The sequence below is a fragment of the Rhinopithecus bieti genome, unplaced genomic scaffold (assembly GCF_001698545.2).
Source record: "Rhinopithecus bieti isolate Rb0 unplaced genomic scaffold, ASM169854v2 scaffold_9876, whole genome shotgun sequence".
In the NCBI taxonomy this organism is placed as follows: Eukaryota; Metazoa; Chordata; class Mammalia; order Primates; family Cercopithecidae; genus Rhinopithecus; species Rhinopithecus bieti.
The window spans coordinates 350,353-357,056 of record NW_016806295.1 but is presented as its reverse complement, the minus strand read 5'-3'; the positions used below and the strand labels follow the sequence as shown (position 1 = coordinate 357,056).

General features: G+C 50.9%; 1 long non-coding RNA gene across 1 annotated transcript in view; it reads left to right on the top strand.

The window, feature by feature from the left end:
• Positions 1 to 504: 504 nt before the first annotated feature.
• The window catches only part of LINC03034 (long intergenic non-protein coding RNA 3034), an 11,585-nt gene continuing 5,385 nt past the window's right edge, over positions 505 to 6,704 (top strand). Inside the window, exons 1-3 of the long non-coding RNA XR_014485092.1 lie at positions 505 to 531; positions 1,876 to 1,950; positions 6,578 to 6,700. This is a non-coding gene — a long non-coding RNA (long intergenic non-protein coding RNA 3034). The remainder of the gene's footprint in view (positions 532 to 1,875; positions 1,951 to 6,577; positions 6,701 to 6,704) is intronic.

Sequence of the window (6,704 nt, the reverse complement as noted above, 5' to 3'; positions counted from 1 at the left end):
CTGGGATTGCTGTGAAGAACAAATGAACTCAGGGTGCTGTCATCATCGCCAAGATGGAAATAACCTGGGCAGCCCCTCTGGCAAGCCCTGTCCCCAGCATGTGTTCTGTTCTGCTCACACAAACCCAGAAAGAGGAGCCAGCCAGGGGACAGTATGAAACGCACATGCTGAGTGTGCAGAGCCAGGAACTCTGTTCCCTGCACGTGCTCCAGGCCCTGCCAATGGTGCATGACCAGTCACCAGCCAAGCATGGCGCTGAGAACGTATGTGGCCTCCCTGAGGCTTTGCTCAGTCCCCTCCCTCCACACCCACGGAAAGAGGTGTGCACACATGCAAAATAGCAATAATAATAGTATGAGATGGCAGCTGAGACCTGTGCGGCTGATGACAGTTTGAAAGAAGGATGAGCAGGCTCCCTGCCATCTGCCCGCCGACTTTTCAAGTTACTTTTACCCACCTTCAAAATTACATCTGCTTTTAGCAAGAATTACTGATGTGATAAAGATGGGAGTGTTCACCATGCAAGGGCAGGTAAATTGCTCTGTGCCATTGGGGGTTTAACCCTTAAAAGGAGAGGGGTTTCCCTTCAGCTGCTGCAGGATCCTGGTAGAAGGTGGCACAGATGACATGAAAACCCAGGGAGCCATGCCGCTGCTGGGATCCGGGCTCACCCACCTCCTGCCCCTACCCAAAACTGTCAGGACACGAAGCCTTGCCCGGAGCCTCAAATGCCCAGGGGCTTGGCCAGGCCACAGACTGTGCAGTGGAATGTATGCACACTGCCTGCTTCATCCCACAGCTGTGCCTGCCATAGGTTACCCAGCAGCAGTGGGCACGCGCAATTCAGCTGAATTCAGGGAAGCCAGCAAGTGCTGGGGATCTTCAATGGATGACCTCAGCACGGTCAGGTGTCTGTTTAGAAAAATATACATGGCCAGGCATGGTGGCTCACGCCTGTAATCCCAGCACTTTGGGAGGCCAAGGCGGGTAGATCACAAGGTCAAGAGATCTAGACCATCCTGGCCATCATGGTGAAACCCCGTCTCTACTAAAAATACAAAAATTAGCTGGGCTTGGTGGCGCACACATGTAATCCCAGCTACTCATGAGGCTGAGGCAAGAGAATCGCTTGAACCTGTGAGGCAGAGGTTGCAGTGAGCTGAGATGGCACCACTGCACTCCAGCCTGGTGACAGAGCAAGACTCCCTCTCAAAAAAAAAAAAAGTAAGAGAAAAATATACACTTAGGAGGGCGAGGCAGGTGGATCACTTGAGGTCAGGAGTTCAAGACCAGCCTGGCTAACATGGTGAAACCCTGTCTGTCTCCACTAAAAATACAAAAAATTAGCTGGGTGTGGTGGTGCACGCCCATAGTTCCAGCTACTCAGGAGGCTGAGGCAGGAGAAACACTTGAAACCGGGAGACGGAGGGTCCAGTGAGCAAAGATTGGGCCACTGCACTCCAGCCTGGGCGACAGAGCAAGACTCCGTGTCCAAAAAAATAAAAATAAAAAAGCAAACAACAACAACAACAACAAAACACTTAATGCACATGATGTGGTAGAAGAAAAGCACTTATTAGTGAGAATCACCGCCTCATCCTAAGAAGAGAGTGTCCCCTACTGCAGAGTGCTTTGCTGCTTAATCAGGCTCAGGAGGGAGGGCCTGAGGCCACTGAGACCATGCCTGGAACAAGGAGGCAGACAGCCAGGCTGGTGACTACAGAGGGCCACCCACACACAGGGGGTGGAGCCAGCAACTCTGTGCTCTGCCTGTGAAGTGGCTGGCAGTCCTTCCCAGGAGGGTGTGAGCTGAGGCGTCCTGGGTGCACCAGCTAGCCCACGGCACAGAGCCTGCCTGTTGGTCTCCACCCACAGCGGATCCCCTGCTGCTCCAGCATCAGATTTGGGACGCCCCCCTCGCCCCAACCAGAGGGCATCAGCGATGCCTAGGTAAGTGCTCATCTTAGGGACAAGTAAGAACATAATCAATTGCAGAAATGTCTGCAGGTCTGGCAGGCTCTGCCTCTGCTGCCCCATGCAGACCTCAGCCCAGGGCACCTGTCCTGGTGCTGCGCTGGCTGTGTTGTGGATCTGCCTCTCCAGGGCTGGCCTTGTAGACCCTGACCCAGGGAGTAGCTGGGCTGGCCCCACTTACAACCAGCAGCAGGCAAGGGTGGGACAGAGCCAAACTGCAGCCTCCCCCAGGCATGGCTTTGACTGTTTTAAAAAACTTAAAATGGCCGGGCGTGGTGGCTCACCCCTGTAATCCCAGCACTTTGGGAGGCCAAGGTGGGTGGATCACCTGAAGTCAGGAGTTCAAAACAAGCCTGGCCAACATGGTGAAACCCCATCTCTACTAAAAATTCAAAAATTGACTGAGTATGGTGGCAGATGCCTGTAATCCTGGTTGCTTAGGAGGCTGAGGCCCGAAAATTGCTTGAACCCAGGAGGTGGAGGTTGCAGTGAGTGGAGATTGCACCACTGCACCACAGCCTGGGGGACAGAGTGAGACTCCGTCTCAAAAAAAACCCAAAAAAACAAAAGAACTAAAAATGTCCTTCATGCTTGGAGTCAAACATTCAAACAGAATAAAGGAGACAATGGGAATGCTACCTACCCCAGACCCCAGGTCTCTTACCTGGTGGTCTCAGTCAGCTCAGGCCACTATGAAAAAGGACCGCAGACTGGGTGGCTTATAAATAGCAGGCATTGGCCGGGTGCGGTGGCTCAAGCCTGTAATCCCAGCACTTTGGGAGGCCGAGACGGGCGGATCACGAGGTCAGAAGATCGAGACCATCCTGGCTAACACGGTGAAACCCAGTCTCTACTAAAAAATACAAAAAACTAGCCGGGCGTGGTGGCGGGCGCCTGTAGTCCCAGCTACTCGGGAGGCTGAGGCAGGAGAATGGCGTGAGCCCGGGAAGAGGAGCTTGCAGTGAGCTGAGATCCGACCACTGCACTCCAGCCTGGGCGACAGAGCGAGACTCCGTCTCAAAAAAAATAAATAAAATAAATAAATAAATAAATAAATAGCAGGCATTTATATCTCCTAGTTCTGGAGGCTGGAAGTCCCAGATCAAGGTGCCAGTATAGTTGGGTCCTGGGGAGGGCTCTCTTCAGGTTGCAGATGGCTACATGGCAGAGAAAGAGGAAGAGAGCTTGGGGTCTCCATCCTCTTGACCTAACCTCTCAAGGGTCCCACCTCCTAATGCCATCGCACTGGGGCTGATAATTTCTACATAGGAATTTGCGGGGAGGAGTACAGAAACGTTTAGTTCATAGCACCAGAGGAAACCCAGAGAAAACACGCGAATGTCCATGTTCTATGCATCCTACCAGGAATTTCTGTGTGCACACACACATACACTCATTAGAACAAATGAGATAAGTCTATACACATACCCTCTAGCTTCCTCTTTTTCATGCAACAGTATACTCTGAAGATTGCTGCATTTCACAGACCTAAATATACCTCCTTCTTTTTTTTGTTTTAGACGGAGTTTCACTCTGAAGTTTCACTCGGAGCTGCCGAGGCTGGAGTGCAATGGTGTGATCTCGGCTCACTGTAACCTCCGCCTTCCAGGTTCGAGCGAGTCTCCTGCCTCAGGCTCCCGAGTGGCCAAGATTACAGGCGCCCGCCATCACACCCGGCTAGTTTTTGTATTTTTAGCACAGATGGGGTTTCACCATGTTGGTCAGGCTGGTCTCGAACTCCTGACTTCAAGTGATCCACCTGCCTCAGCCTCCCAAAGTGCTGGGATTACACCATGAGAGCCACCACGCCCAGCCACCGCCCTCTTTTTCAATGACTGCATGGTAATGCAGACCTGACCTAGGGATGTGATGTAATTAATCTTGATAGTTCTTAAGTTGTTCCTATCCTTTTCCAATCACTGCAATGCTTTGATGAGCTTCTGTATTACATGTCTTGACAAGACTGTGAAGTGGGCTTGCTGGGCCAGAGCACATATGCGTGCAGTTCTGGTAAATGTGACTACATTCCCCCATGGAGCATGTCCCTTCAGCTCACTCGAAAGGCCATTGTCAAAATTTGGAACTTGCTGATCTGATAGTGGAAAGTAGGATCTCATTGATATTTCCGTTTGCGTTTCTCTTATTGTGATAACACTCAGCATATTTTTAAATGTTTAGAGGCATTTTTCTTTTCTGTGAAGGATTTCTTCCCGTTGCCCATTTTTCAATTCAGTTGTTGGATTTCTTTCTTTGATTTATAGTGGCCCTTTGCCTGTGCCATAAGTTACGTATGTTATTATGCATATGATTCTGTTTTCACATAGACTTAAGTATACCTTATTCTTTTTCATGACTGCAGGGTAAATTCCATCTTAGGAATGTGCCATATTTTTTTTTCTATTTATCCTTTTTTTTTTTTTTTTTTTTATCTTTAAGCAGGATGTTTTCTGCCATGCAGATATATTTTTTTCTTATCTGGTAGAATAAATCAATTGTGTTGCTTATGGCCACAGGGTTTTGCAAGATCATTAAAGAGTTCAACCCTCTCCAAGATTACAGTTGTGTGTGTGTATGTGTGTTTGAGACAGAGTCTTGTTCTGTCACCCAGGCTGGACTGCAGTGGCACAATCTTGGCTCACTGCAGCCTTCACTTCCTGGGTTCAAGCAATCCTCCTGCCTCAGCCTCCTGAGTAGCTGGGACTGCAAGCACGCCACCATGCCCAGCTGACTTGTATTTTCAGCACAGTAGGAATTTCATCATGTTGGTTGGGCTGATCTCAAACTTCTGACCTCAAATGATCTGACCGCCTTGGCCTCCCAAAGTGCTGGGATTACAGGCTTGAGTCACCGCGCCTGGCCAACAGTTGTTTTTTTGTTTTAATCATTTTCTTCCGGTATTTTTTTGGTTTCCATCTTTGATCCATCAGGCTTCTTCTGGAGGGAGTGGGCCAGCATGACACCATAAAGCCACATCCCCAATATAGTAAAAGGCTGTCTGGAAGGCTGTCTGGGCCCCAGCTTTGCACCCCATGGTCAGGTCACTGTGTCTGGGTGGAATGGTCCCCTAAACACAGTCCCACTGAGAGGTGAAGCCAACGGGACTTCCTGGGTCCAGTGGGGAGTTGGAGAACTTTTGTGTCTTACAAGAGGATTGTAAAACGAACCAATCAGTGCTCTGTAGCTAGCAAGGGATTGTAAAATACACCACTCAGCGCTCTGTAAAAACTCACCAATCAGTGCTCTGTAGCTAGCAAGCGGTTTGTAAAGTGCACCAACCAGCGCTCTGTAAAATGGACCTATCGGCGCTCTGTAAAATGGACCAATCAGCAGAATTCTAAAACTAACCAATCCCGGCTAGGATTGAGAAAAGGGCATTCTGATAGTACAGGAACAGGAGATGGGAGGGGACAAATAAGGGAATAAAAGTTGGCCTCCCCCCTCCCCCAAGCCAGCAGCAGCAACCTGCTCCTGTCTTCTTCCGTGCTGTGGAAGCTTTGTTCTTTTGCTCGTCACAGTAACTCTTGCTGCTGCTCACCCTTTGGGTCCTTGCCATCTTTGAGAGCTATAACACCGGGAAGGGCCCAGGTTGCATTATTGAAATCAGCGAGACCAGGAACCCACCCCAAGGAACCAACTCCGCACACACCGCTTGCTCCTATTACAAGCACAATGTTCTCAGAGCTGGGAACTGGGCTCAGGCTGGCTTCCAATTGCTGGGCTCAGGCTATTCAAAATGGAGTTGCTCTGGTTCAAATGCCTCGGACAGGTGCGGAGGGAGGGTGGTGAGTGGAGCCCACCCACCACCAAGTCACACGCACCCACACTCCTCCTGAATCGTATTTTCTAGGCATCTTACTAATTTAATCCCCACAACAACGAGCTGCGGAGGTTGTTTCTCTCTCAGATTTCTGCACATCCTCTGTACTTGTAAGATTTGGGGGAACAAGTCAAGTTGAACAAGCTAATCCCTGAAAGGTGAGCCCCACAGCCCCGCAGCCCTCTCCCAGAGCCGGTGGCCTGTATGCCAGGTCCCCGACAAATGCTGGCTCCACGGCAGCTGCCATCACTCCCCTGCAGCAGTGCCAGTCTGCAGGGCAACCCCGAGGTCCTCGTGCGGGTGACCAGCTGCGGCACGGCCAGTGCGGCCCAGGGAGGGAGGGGCTGGGCTGCCCCTCAGGTGTCTCGCGAGGGCCCTTGGCGGCTCCAGCAGAGGGTTTGCATGTGAGAAGGTCGGGGAGTGCTGCTGCTGCTTACAGGGTTGCCTTCAATTATTCCAGCTGCACCGAGGTATTTCAAAGTCAGACCAAATAAACATTTGCATCTAAAAAAGGTGAAACAGGGTAATTTGAAATAGAGAAGAAAGCCTTTCCCATATCCGGAGGGTGTGGCCCGACGTTCCAGAGTAGCGGCAAGGGTTCGCTCTGGTTTTGTGCCTGTGCCAGGGCACCTAGCCCAGCCTCTGCTTCAGGAGGAAAATTATTTTCTTTTAAATCAAATGTGTGGCGACCTAAGTTTCCTTTCCCTGATTTGCTCCGTGGTCACCCTGGCCCCCCTGCTGTTGTCCGGTCCACATCTTTAAAGGGCTCTCTGTGCTTTTCCTAAGAAGGGGACCACAACATACTCGACAGTATCCACCGGTCTTGCCCAAGGCAGGAGGAAGGGCGGCACCCCCAAACTCCCAGGCCGCCTGCAGCACCCTCCCTGCACCCCCCTCCGCCTCTGGGGAGCAT